The 13,822-nt window shown below is 43.3% G+C and overlaps 1 long non-coding RNA gene across 1 annotated transcript; it reads right to left on the bottom strand.

Moving 5' to 3' along the window:
* Nucleotides 1–4,252: 4,252 nt before the first annotated feature.
* On the bottom strand, nucleotides 4,253–10,020 carry LOC106989147 (uncharacterized). The gene is made up of 3 exons (XR_001432472.3): nucleotides 8,334–10,020; nucleotides 8,132–8,197; nucleotides 4,253–6,086 (listed from the first exon to the last, which is right to left on the bottom strand). It is a non-coding gene; the product is annotated as an uncharacterized LOC106989147 (long non-coding RNA).
* Nucleotides 10,021–13,822: the final 3,802 nt, after the last annotated feature.

The raw sequence follows: 13,822 nt of genomic DNA, 5'->3' as shown, positions 1-13,822 counted from the left end.
TGTTCAGTTGCAAATTATACCACATTTATCTCTGAATCATGTGTATTTTTAACAGTAATGCTACCGTTAGTAGTGCTGATGGGGTCCATGTCCTTGTTGCTGTGGGATCGGCCTTCTGAAGAAAAGCACATCTTTTGGTACAACACAAGGTTAATCTGGGGTATGATAGGTTCTAAAGCTCCATTCTAGTCTAATTCTGAAGCGTTCCAAACTTATTGGTGCCTAGTTTGTTAATTTGTGCCTTTTGACCAAAAGTAGTGACAGGCACCAGGCTCCCCACGTTTAGAGGTACTCCCCACTACCTTTTACATAATGGTACTCCCAGGGTGGGGGACAAGCAGGATCTTTGTGCCTAGTTTCAGTGTGGAGGCCTGTTATGTGTAAGGAAAAAGAAAGCCTCTTCCGCTTCAGTTGTCAGAGATGGGTGAGGATTCTGGTCCTATCTATAGCTCTTCTGCATTGTTTGGCACATTTTATTTCTTGGTAGAAATAAATGAATACTTGTATTTCATTTTCTTTTTTCTTAATTGTTCTCAGCTCTTTATAGTACAAAGGCTTTTTTTTTTTTAACTAATTTTATTATTTTTTAATTTACATCCAAATTAGTTAGCATATAGTGCAACATTGATTTCAGGAGTAGATCCTTAATGCCCCTTACCCATTTAGCCCATCCCCCCTCCCACAAAGGCTTTTTTGAAATTTTTTTTTTTAATGTTTTATTTTTGACAGAGAAAGAGCATGAGCGGGGGAGGGTCAGAGAGAGAGGGAGACACAGACTCTGAGGCAGGCTCCAGGCTCTGAGCCGTCAGCACAGAGCCCAGCGCGGGGCTCAAACTCACAGACCGCGAGATCCTGACCTGAGCCGAAGTCGGACGCTCAACCGACTGAGCCACCCAGGCGCCCCAAGGTTTTTGTTCTAGGTGTAATGCCTGTGGTGTGATAGTGTCTGCAAGCCTGATAGACTTACTAACAAAATTTTAGTTTTTTAAATCACTTCAATTTTCTAAGAAACTGAAGGGGTTTTTGTTTCCCATGTCAGAGATTCTCATAATTACTCAAATAAGCTGAAAGTGCCAAATATGTATTTTTAAAGACTCTCAAACTTAAGATAGTTCTTTCTTGGTTGTAAACTAAGATTTATAGTGTATGTAACCAATTCCTTTGAGAATAGATTGCTCCACTTCCATCAAGAATAATTTTAATATCAGAATTAGTGTTTTCTGTAGCTGTTTTCCAAACCATGTATTAGAGTCCTTTCTGTCATCAGTGAGGTAAGATACGAGGTAGATAGATAAGGATTGATGAATATGACTGGAAGGAATTACCAGTAGCCAAACCAATAAGGTCATTCATTTCACATTTGGTTTTAGTAATTTGGCTCTTCTATTTCACTTTAAGCTTCCTTCCAAATGAAAAATACGAGCTTCCTCCCTGCTTAGAATCCTCAGTGGCACCGTGGGACAAGTACAAAATGATGTATCAACCTCCTGGCTTATTTTGCCACCTGTGCTTAAAGTACTTCTAGGGGCGCCTGGCTGGCTCATTCAGTAGAGCATGTGACTCTTGACCTCGGGGTTGTGGGTTCAAGCCCCGTGTTGGGTATAGAGCTTACTTAAATAAAGTACTCATTTCAAGTGTCCTGACTAAACAGAACTAGGCCTTATTAAAGGTACCTGCCTCTCATTTTTGGTATCTGTCTTCAGCACCAACAAGGACACACCTTTTCTTCAACTATTTCCTTATGTTGTGATATTGAAAAGTCAGTTACCTGTATCATAAACTGGTATAAAGGAGAAAGCTTACTAGTTTGTCTAAAGAGGAAAAATGCTTTCTGGTACCAAATATCTTGCTCCAGAGTTCTCATTCTAGTTCTAACACTGGGATCAAAGAAACAAAGTCACTTTGTGGACCACAGCTAAACTGTGGATATTTTTCCAGTGATGTAAGATTCTTACAGTCTGAACATCCAGAAATGACGTTGCACTTAACAGCACCTGGCTTTCCCGCAGCTCCAGAGAGATGGGCCTGCAGAGTCCCCAAGCCATTGGGCTTACCATCTTGCTCTTCCAGCTCCTCAGAGTCCATACACTGAGTCACTGCTCCCCTTGAAGAGCAGCAAATTAAGAGAATGGCAAAAAACAGTAGAAGCACACGGGGGAAACATACTGTGTATGTGTCTGTGCAAGTAGGTCCACCTGCAAAGTATTCTGGGGATAAATGGTAGCATTGGGTACATAGGTTAATTTTGTACCTTACACTGTAAGGTGTGAAATGTAGTTGTTAACACTGCTGTATACAAGACTGGATTCCATATATATCAGGCACTGCTCAAAAGAGGTCTTAAAATCTTAAGTCTAAAACTCTAAAAGACTAAGTCTCAGCCCACTTTTTCATTTTTAATGAAATTCTTAACCCCATGCCTGTTTCAGGGACTGCTGTTAATTCTGCTTTCGGATAATTTTTTAAATTGATTCCAGTTTGTCTTTATCTCAGTTAATTTTTAGAATGGAGATCACAGCATTTTTAAAAATTGGGGCAAGACATTTTGTAAAGTATATGAAAAAATACTCTTCACCATTGGCTTGGTTGACCCAGTATGTTTGAGTGCCAAAGATGTATGAATTCAGATATTGCCTACATAGATGTCAATTTTAGTTTTGTGTGCCTATGTATATGTACAAATTTAATGTTGTTTACAATGGTGTTTGTTAGTTTCCAGCGGGCTCACACTTTATAGTGTTTTCCAGAACACCATCTACTTGTAAATCATTAAAATAGGGTAATAGCTGTGATAATAGTGTTGCCTTCTGCAAAATGATTTTATCAGCCACATTCAAAACCCATCATTTTCACAAGTTCCATCATTAAAAGACGTAGAATTCTAGTTGGCATGATTTGAGAGTTTCAGGAGAAAGGTTTATGTGTTCTGAAACTGTATTGGTTGTGACTCACTGTGGCATTTCAGTCGTTAGTCACATGATGAAAATATGCAAGGCTTCATTGCCAAATATATTTTGACCGGAGTACAGTGAGAATAGCTAATGTAAAGTGAACTCTTTCAGGGTGTCTTGTACTCATTTTATTTAGAATATACTGTTTGGATCATTTACACCTAGGTAAAAGTTGATGAAGCTTCAAAAAATCTCCAAGAAAGCATGAAAAAATAGAGATCAGTAAATATAAATTCCTTAATACAAAATTAATAAGGAATTAAATGTTTTCTATAAACTAATTTTTTGGCTGTAAATGTAAGTGTTTGAAGAACGGTCTATCTTCATTTAAGGTCTGAATTCTCAAAACTACATGGTGATGCTTCCATCCCTGTTCTTTTGAAATGCAAATTCGTGCTTTTTAACAAAAAAAGAAAGAAATAACAGGTCTTAGAATATGGGACTGTGCCTCTGTGTAAAGTGATTGGGATTTTGTTAAAACCATGTTTCCACTCCTGAATCCTGGAACCATCTTCCCTCACACACCCCCACACCATACCTCGATAAAAAAGTATGAAGGGAATCTACAGAATCTATTGAATATGCAGTTCTGAATGAACTAATTTGTTCTCATAATTTAGAACATTAAATAGTGCATTTTAATACCACTGATATACTGTTCAGGGCTTTGACCACATTATTTTTAAATAGAATCAAAAGTAATTCGAGTAAGCAAATTTATCCAAAGTAAACTTTGTTTCAGGAGTGTCCCCAACCAAATGGATTTTAGTGCAGAATTTTGAGTGATTTCACACAGAATTATTTTAGAAAAGCTGCACTGGAGTGGATGAATTCTTCAGCATACATCTTAATGGGGAAGGGAGGATTCAATTTAATTTCAGTTTTAAATATTTTGGGGTACAGGGGGGTGATAATCCTACAGCTTTTGACATATAAGTTGCCTTTGGAATTGTGATCGTTATCAAGTGTGAAGATTCACATCAGAACAGCCAACTTCACATGGGTTTCTCTATTCCCTGGTGCTGCTCCTAAACTGAACTTGCAGTCAGTTGCCATGCTGAGGCCAGAGCACTCAGGGTGAATGCAGTCATGTTCCTTAAAAGTGATCAAAGTGTTTTCCATGGTGAGGCCTTCAGTATTTGAATGCAGAGTTTGTTGAAGTGGTAAGTCAGTGATAAATTTTTCATCACTAACCTTGTTTGCACTTTTGTACACCACTGCTTGCACTAGCATCTCAGTGTGAATTTTAACAATGGTTTTATAGTGTATACAGATTGTTAAGTATAATTTATATAAAGATGTTTCTGTTTACCTTTATGTATTTTACAAAGAACAGCTACAGTAGATAGTTAAATGTTCTTGAATTGTGTTTGTATGTTATTTTGATTATGTTCTATTATCATTCACCCCCTATGAATTTGAGTGTCGGGAATAGAAAAATAAAATGCCAGCCTGGTCTTTAAAAACTCGAGTGTCAAGTTCCATTTTTATCATCCAGCTGTAATTTTCATTTTGCTCATTAGAAATTTCTTGGACTTGAAATTATGAAGATAATAGAACATTCCCTTTATACAAAGATTCTCAAGAATCTGCTTAAGTACCAAGGCCTAATTTGCCTGAAAACAACTTCTGGGCAAACTGGAGTAGGACTGTTACAATGTTGACCCCACTGAAGTGTGAAAAATAGGGCAACCAGTTGGTTTTATCAACATCAAGGTGCCCTAGTTTATTTATTTTTTTAAGTAAACTCTGCCCCCAATGTGAGGCTCAAACCCATGACCCCAAGATCAAGAGTTCCATGCTCGGGGTGCCTGGGTGGCTCAGTCGGTTAAGCCTCTGACTCTTTGGTTCAGGTCATGATCTCATAGTGTGAACTAGCCCTGCGTTGGGCTCTGTGCTGACAGTGGGAAGCCTGCTTGGGATTCTCTCCACCTTCCTCTCTGTCTCTCCCCAGCTCGCATGCATGCATGCATTCTCAAGCTCTCTCAAATAAACAAAAAAAAAAAAAAGTAAGACATGGCTTAAAAACCTGGTAACTAAAAATAAGTCCTAAAGCTGTAAAACAAAGGTCCCAAGAAAAGGCCCTGTTTCTGTGGCATCCCTTATACCAGGTTCAACTGCAATTCAGTTCATTAACCATGGTCAGGGCCTATATTTACAAAGCCTCTTACCTCAATTTAACATTAGACATCAGAGATGCCTAGGTGGCTCAGTGGGTTCAGTGCCTGACTTTTGATTTCTGCTCAGGTCATGATCTCATGGTTTGTGAGATGGATCCCCGTGTGGAGCCTGCTGGAGATTCTCTCTGCCCCTTCCCTATGTATGCACACACATGCACACTCTCGCTCTCTAAATAAACTTAAAAAAAAAAATTAGGGGTGCCTGGGTGGCTCAGTCGGTTAAGCATCCGACTTCGGCTCAGGTCATGATCTCACGGTCCGTGAATTGCAGCCCCGTGTCGGGCCTGGAGCCTGCTTCAGATTCTGTGTCTCCCTCTCTCTCTGACCCTCCCCAATTCATGCTCTGTCTCTCTCTGTCTCAAAAATAAATAAACATTAAAAAAAAAAATTAAAAAAAAAATTAGACATGAAGGGGGCACCTGGCTGGTTCAAAGAGCATGTGATTCTTGATCTCGAGGTTGTAAGTTCGAGCCCCATGTTGTGTACAGAGATTACTTAAACTTTAAAAAAATAAATAAAGGGGGGCACCTAGGTGGCTCAGTCAGTTAAGCAACAGGCTCTTGGTTTCGGCTCAGGTCATGATCTCAAGGTTCATGGATTTGAGCCCCATGCCGGGCTGAGCATGGAGCATGCGTGGGATTCTCTCTTCCTCTCTCTCAAAATAAGTAAATTAAAAAGAAAGAAAGAAAAAATTAGACCTCAGGGATCAATAATATTCTGGCTGTTACTTGGTAAACAAAGTAACCCTTGCTTTAGAATGTGGATTTCGATGTGGGGCATCATAACAAACAACTTAAAATGTTTATTAAAGTCACTGATTTCAATGATGGCAATATGCCACTAAAAACAAGCTCTTTATGTTGCAAAAAGGAAGTGAAGGGCTTTCCTTCTTGACTGTATTCCAAGGGCTTGGGTTAATGGGTAAAACATTCCTCTAGTCAAAAACATTTCATGGCTGTAAAAGTAAAAAAGAGGAAGAAATCATTAGAGGTGAAGTACAGGAGGACGGAGAGAGAGCAAAAAAGGAACTAAAGGTGAACTCAATAGTGGAATTATAGTCCCATTTCATCTGGGATTAGCAAAATTTCAGAAACTCCAGAGATTACAAACATTACTAAGTGACAGAACCATTTTTAGGGTTCTCCTAGCCTTTGGGTTGGGGTTGAAGTCTGTCTAGACCTATATCTTGATTGGGAAGCCATCCCAGATTGACTGCAGTTTGGAGAAAAGCAAGGTGACTTTTGTCTATTCTAGGCACTTCACTTAAAAAAAAAAAACAAACTGGGGGCACCTGGGTGGCTTAGTCGGTTTAGCCTCCTACTTCGGCTCAGGTCATGATCTCAATTTATGGGTTCAAGCCCCACATCGGGCTCGCTGCTGGCAGCAAACAGCCTGCTTCTGATCCTCTGTCTCCTCTTCCTGCCCCTCCCCCACTTGCCCTCTCAAAAATAAACATTTAATGAACAAAATGGAAGTACAGTTGACACAGGATGTGATATTAGTTTCAGGTGTACAAGATACTGATTTGACAATTCTATACATTATTTCATGCTCCCCACAGTTTAGTCACCATCTGTCACCATACATTATTATATTGTTTACTATATTCTCCATGCTGTACTTTTCATCTCTGTGATTTAATTATTATATAAATGGAAGTTTGTACCTCTTAATCCACTTTATGCCCCACACCTGGCCCCCCTCCGGCCTACATTCCTTTCACTTGGAGTGACACACTTGCCTTATCCCAATTCTTCACCTTCAAGACCCAAATAAAATTCTGTCACCTCTGAGACACGTCTGTGACATCTCTGTAAAAATAAATTCCTGGACTCGGAAAACATTGCCTCTAGCCACCCTGTTTTGTTATAAAGATTCTCTAGACTAAGTAAATTAGTGTAATTTACAAGAAGACAGAAAACATTTAACTTTAGCTGAGGAAGCACATTTTGTTATGACAGTTTGGCACAGGAAGGGGTTTAGACATCACAGTAGGGTAACAGGACTAGTGGCTTACTTGTGAATAACTGCATGATGAACCATGGTTAGCTTTGGGAGTGGGTCCTATGCTTCGGATTGATTGATCGAGAATAGTTGATGCACAATGTTAGGTTAGTTTCAGGTGTACAACACAGTGATTCAATAACACTATACCCACAATAGTAGCTACCATCTGATATGCTTCAGTTGTGTTGCAACAGAAAGAGGAAAGTCAAACACTTGTCCTCTCTCAATATGGGAGGAATAGAGAAAGGCCTTAATTTTATTCCTGAGATCTGAGTTTTAACACCATTAATTCTCTTTTTAGCATTAACAAATGACTTAACCTTTTTAATTCCAGATGGAGATTACAATTCCCACCTCCAGAAGTTGTTAGAAGGATAAATTAAGAAAATGTACTGCAAAAATGGATCATCTGAGGGGTTAAGCATTTGCCTTTGGCTCAGGTATCTCATGGCTCATGAGTTCTCATGGTTTGTGAGTTTGAAGGCCACCTTAGGCTCTGTGCTGACAGCTCAGAGCCTGGAGCCTACTTCAGATTCTGTGTCTCCCTCTCTCTGCCCCTCCCCCACTCGGGCACTGTCTCTCAAAAGTAAATATACATTTTAAACAAATTAAGAAAATGTACTGCAAAAATGTACTAAACACTCAACAAATGGTAGCCATATATTTAATAATGTACATTTACATACAAAATATAGCCCCTGGCTTATGCCCAAAAAGGCAAAAGTGTTCGGGGCAGGCTAGGTCTTTTTATTTTTTGATTAAGAGAGAGAGAGAGAGAGAGAGAGAGAGGGAGAGAAAGGGAGGCACAGAATCTAAAGCAGGCTCTAAGCTCTGAGAGAACCGACCCCGGCTTTGAACTTAACTGGGAAATCATGACCTGAGGTGCGGGGCTTGAACTCACTAACTGTGAAATTATGACCTGAGCCGAAGTCGGAGCTTAACCGACTGAGCCACCCAGGCGCCTCAAGTCCTAACATGGAGTTGCTGACTTACCAGAATGAGCTGAACCTCTTGAAATTTGATGCAGAACCTCGTGCTCAATTGTGTGGGCATATTCTTCTGCGAAAACGATAGTTTGCATCAGGGTCTCAAATAAGTTCGTGAACCAAAATAGGCGAGGAACCACTAGGGCAGTTAAGGCTTTGATTTAGGGACAAGGAATTGGGGGATGTCCTAAGAAAAGGCGTCAGGCTACCTGAGGGGACGTACAAATCAGTTCTGTGTGGGTCTCGGCCTGCTGCCCTTCCCTCTGGAGGTCTCACTAGGGAGCACACGCACGTTGGCTCTTTTCTCTGTCGCCTGGGCCCGGCGAGGCGGCCAAAAGTCCCTCTACCTAAAGAAGTCCGCGCCGTGGGCGGAAACGAGCAGCTACGGAGCGTCGCACAAAACAAGCCACTCGGCAAGGAGGGGATGGGTGGTACGTGTGAAGACTCTTTAAATGGACGCAGGGGCGGGACCAGTGCGCGGAGCGGGACTGTGGGGAGAGCTCCGGCCTATGAGGGAGCCGCGTTCAGGAGGCGGGGGCCGGGCACCACGGATAGCTCTGGCCTATGAGGGAGAGGCGTTCGAGCGGCAGGGGCGGGGCGGCGGGCAGCCCTCAGAGCCTAAGAGAGAGGGACGTTGGGGTGGCGGGGAGCGCGTAGGATGCGGGGACTTCACTTTCGAGAACATCTGCTAGCACGACTGGGTAAGGGGCAGAGCTGGAGAGCTCTAGCGCCAGAGAAGCAAAGTAGGTAGGATCTTGTTTGTAGGATTTTTGCACAAGGACACAGCTCTGACAGCTCCTGCAGGAAACTGCAATGATGCTTTCTTTCCTGACTGCCTGGCAGCAGATGGCAGGAGCACGAAGCTATTTAGAGAACAGCCCGAGTTTTCCTCCACCTCAGTTTCTATATGGGGCCAGGCTCAGAATCATCAGTCTTGGGGCACCTTGATGACTCAGTCTGTAAAGCATCGGACTCTTGATCTCAGCCTAGGTCCTGATCTCCGGGTTCGTGAGTTCGTGTCCCTGTGTCTGGCTCTGCGCTGACGGTGCAGACCTACTTGGGTTTCTTTCTCCCCCTTCTCTGTGTCCCTATCTCACCTGTGCTCTGTCACTCAATCAATACATACATACATACATACACTAACTAACTAAAAAAAAAAAAAAAAAGTATCATCAGTCCTCTGGAAGTTGGGTGGCAGTGGGGCCCCTCTTGGATTCTCTAGGGCCTCATTTTGCCACCCTCCTTGGAGAGGCAATGCTCTGACCCTTCCGATTACCTGATGATTAGACAGCCTTTGCCTACCATTCCATGTGCCAGTGCTGGGCTGGGCAAAATAGTGAGGGTCCCTACTAGGGTTCTCTCACTCTTTTTTTTTTTTCCCTCTCACACACAAAGCTTTACATATGGGAAACCATTACTTATCACCAGGCACTTGCCAAGTATTGTGCTGGTGTTAGATTGGGTGCTTAGCCCCACTTCCTGTCTGCCTTTCCTTTAGTCAGCAGGCATTTCCTGAACACCTGCCTGCTGGCACCTGGCTTCACATACATACCCAAGACATGGTGGGAGGCCAAAGGGAAAGGCCCTCAAACATTACGAAGAAGGTTTCTAGAAAGCAGGCACCACCAGAAGGAGTACAAACTGGTTAGCTGAAGGAGTGAGAGAGGATGTGCCAAGTAGGTACCCAACAAATACAAGGGCATGGCAGTAAAGGCCACATTGTAATTTTGGGGACTGGTGACCCCTGAAGGGGACTGTGTGTAGAATGTATTAGGAGAAGGCAAGAGTGGAGGGAAAGACTGGAGAGCATGAAGCCTGACCTGAGGAGGAAGCAGGAAAATAGGGCTGCCTGTTTCCCATCTTCCGACCTGTTTCTCACCTGTAATGATAAGCATGTTATTTCTAACACCAGTTCCAAAACCCAATATTGTATGATGTATGACCATGTTTTCTAACCCACAGTAGGAGCTAGTGATCCACCAGGATAGCCTGCTCTTGGGGCCATCAAATCAGGATCAGGACATGCTATTTGAATTTGGGACCAGCTGGATAGATGTGTCCTTCTTCAAATGCCACACTGATTGTTGAACACGTGTACAGGAGTGTGTGGCACTGACAACAGGGAAGATGCTGATTTGAGGTAAAACTGAAAAACAAGCTTGAAGCTGTTAAGACAGCAGAGATTGCCAGCCTATAAAACACCTGACTGAGCCCTGGTATCAATTGCTGAGGATACTGCTGGCAGTGGAGGAGGGGGGGGGGGGCGCGGGTGGAGCTGAGACAGGATTTGTCCCATCTGACCCTTCTCTCTGCAAACCTCTGACCCGGGACTGGTTTTGCTTGAAAAGTGTGGGGGTCTGGTGGCTCCATCTATCAAGCAATACAACTGTCATTGTAGGGGTAAGGAGGAACATACCCCCCATTCTAATCCCCTGGGAAAGTACTGAACTCAAAGAAGTGTCAGATGGGCATGATAACTTAATCAAATAGCCTAAAGGGCTGTCCAGTGAACACTGGACTATACCTGATCTCTGTGGCTCCAGTGCTCAGGGTGACCCGTGAATAGGAACATCAAGTTTCAAGGAGAGAATTATAGTTGAATTTAAGGAAGACTTTCTTAGCACTGATGATTTAGCACTTGGTTGCTTTTATTTTATTATTTTATTTCATTTCATTTCATTTCATTTCATTTCATTTCATTTCATTTCATTTCATTTCATTTTATTTATGAGAGAATGTGAGTGAGGGAGGGGCAGAGTGAGGGAGAATCCCAGAATGGGGCTCGATCTCGCCCAATATGGGGCTCAAACTCACAAACAGTAAGATCATGACCTGACCCGAAGTCAGATGTTTAACTGAGTGAGCCACCCAGGTACCCCAGCACTGGGTTGCTTTTTAAAATGACAGTCTCTCTGTCATTAAAATTCAGAGGTTTTCTACAGAAGTGGTTTGTAACATGAGGTTTCACATCGCACCACTCCCAAACTCTGAGGTCCTGTCACCCAGATGCAGACCTTCAGAAGAGGGCCAAGCAGGAGCCAGGATTAATGATGCAAGTTGGTGCCAGTCCCACACCCTTTCTTGACTAGAAGAAAGTGCTCCTATGGGGGTGGGGGCAGTCCCTGAAATCTGAACATCCTTCTGATTCCTGATGCTTCTACAGGACACATAGCTCTTCCATTGATGTTAACTCATTGTTGAGACTTAACATTGGATGAGACAGCGATTAGGCCTGCCTGAGCTCTTTCCCAAGCCTCCTAGGCTTCCTTCTGTATGCTAAGGGCATGAATGTTATGGCTGGCATGGGAAGCAACGCTATGGAATGAAGCATCTGCCACTGGAACCAGGCAGTCACCACCCATATCCCCAAAATGGGAGTTTGGAACACCCACGGGTAAAGGTTTATTTTGCTGAGTCACTTTTCTCCCTTGGCTTCTCCTGTAAACCCCAGCTGCTCTTACAAGTTTAATAAGTTGCTCACAACATTCAGTCCCTAGCAATAGAACATTCCTTATTTGCACAAAGGGGTGGAGGTGGGGGACAGGAGGGATGTCCTATTCACTAGTTATTGGGTTACAAGGTTTCAGGTGTACAGGATGGCTGCCAAAGAACTCAGGCCCAGGCAGCTGACTGTCATAGGTGTCACATGAGCTGCTTTTCTGATGACCACCAGATGTTTTATAACCACCCCCTATTTCAGCCCCCACCCAAAGAGTGGCACTTGGTCAGTCCCTTCCCTGACCCCAGACCACAGTTGTCCTGGCTGGGGGTAGGGAGGCCCAGGAGAACTTGTAAACAACCAGGCTTTGCCGGCTCAGATTCCCGGAAGTGAGAGTTAGTAAACAGATCCCTCTGGCATCCTTACTTCTGGTCAGTGTGCCAACGCTACATCGGTCAGACCTCCTCTTCTCTTCTCCTTACACCTTCAGTGACTTCTCATTTTGTCCACCTGATGCCTATGCCCACTTTCACTTTTCAGACACCTTGCATGGAGGGCCCAGCCGGAACTCTCATCCTCATTAAAAAAATGAAGAAATTGAGGCTCAGAAAGGACCAAAATACAGGTTCTTAATTCTCCACTATGCCAACCCCCCAGATTCCATTTCTTCATTTGAATGCAGCTGGGATTCCCACCCCCCCCCCCATAGTATTCTCTATTTTTTTTTAACTGGGGCAAAAAAACACATAGCATAAAATTTGCTCTTTTAGCAATTTCTAAGTGTAAAGTACACTACTGTCAACCATATGCACACTGCCATGCACCAGACCCCCAGAACCCCCTATCCTGCCTCCACACATGTAACTCAACTCGGGGTTTGCTGCTGGGGGAGCGAGCATTAATTTGAACACAACCCAAGGAAATGTCAAAGAATTTTTGTAACTTGTCACAAGTAAGGAGACAGGGAGATAGCTGTCAAAGCACTGTCTCCTCTTAGGGTTAGTACAGGAGACTTTTATTCAGTATGCTGCAGAACGAGGGCAGGGAGCTTGATACATTAAGGAACTTACGCATATTTTGTGACTTAGACACTTGGGTTCAACTGCACATGCTTAGTATTTCCCAACATTAGTGCAGACACAGTGTGTTCAAAACTGGCTGAAAAGCCCTCCACCCATAGGAAATCTTCATATTAGAATGAGTAAATGGTAACTTTAGGGCAACTTACTGGGCTTCTCTGCAAGTCCTCAGCTCCAGTTCAGCTCAAACTTGCTCCTACAATGGAGTATCCTGTGGAACACCTGGTCCTCCATCTCCTTGGTGGGAACTGCTTGTTCTCTAAAACAGACACAATCTTTCCCTGCTTTTGTTCCTCCCCCCTCTTCCTTCCTACTGACAGCTTGCAGCCCTTTGATCCAAGTAACTCCCCTTTGGGTCCTCGCTAACATACCCACGAACAACCCCCACCTCTTCTGCCCCCAGCCCTGGCGCCCACCCCTCGGCTTCTTTAAGTACCTCACAGAAGTTCTATCATGTAGTATGTGTCTTTTTGCAATCACTTATTTCACTTGGCAAAATGTGTTTAAAGTTCGTATGTCAGAATTTGCTTCCTTTTCAAGACCGGGTATGTTTCAGTGCATGAATCTAACACAGTTTCTTTATCCATTATCTTTTGACAGGCATGCTGTAGCTCTTGGCTATAGCAAATAGTATAGCAAACAATATAAACGTTTTAGATGCTGACCTGAGTCAGCAAATAAATGGTCTGTGGGCCTCAAATCCTAGCGAGCAGGATCCCTTCCAGGACACCTTGAGGTTCTGTTCAGCCTTGGGTTGGCATGTGAGATGTAAAGGGGGCTCTAGCACAGTTAGACAGGTGCAGCATGGGTTCTGGATGTCCTTGCCCGTGGCTGCATCCCCCTTTCCATTGCTTTCGAACTTCAAGGGTGAGAATTTCAGGGCTGTGGGGACAGTCTTGGATCTGCTTCAGTGTATATACACAATGGCAAATCATTCACCACACTGCTCCTCTACCTGGGACCCAGTATATTTGGAGGACAAGAGGCTCACACTAGGATTGCCAGGTAAAATACAGGATGCAATATTTAGAACATACTTGTACTTGGGGTGCCTGAGTGGCTCATGTGGTTAAGCATCCGACTTCGACTCAGGTCATGATCTCACAGCTCATGAGTTCGAGCCCCACGTCAGGCTCTGCACTGACAGCTCAGAGCCTGGAGCCTGCTTCGGATTCTGTAT

The sequence above is a fragment of the Acinonyx jubatus genome, chromosome A1 (assembly GCF_027475565.1).
Source record: "Acinonyx jubatus isolate Ajub_Pintada_27869175 chromosome A1, VMU_Ajub_asm_v1.0, whole genome shotgun sequence".
NCBI classification, from domain to species: domain Eukaryota; kingdom Metazoa; phylum Chordata; class Mammalia; order Carnivora; family Felidae; genus Acinonyx; species Acinonyx jubatus.
This window is presented reverse-complemented; position numbering and strand designations above follow the sequence as displayed.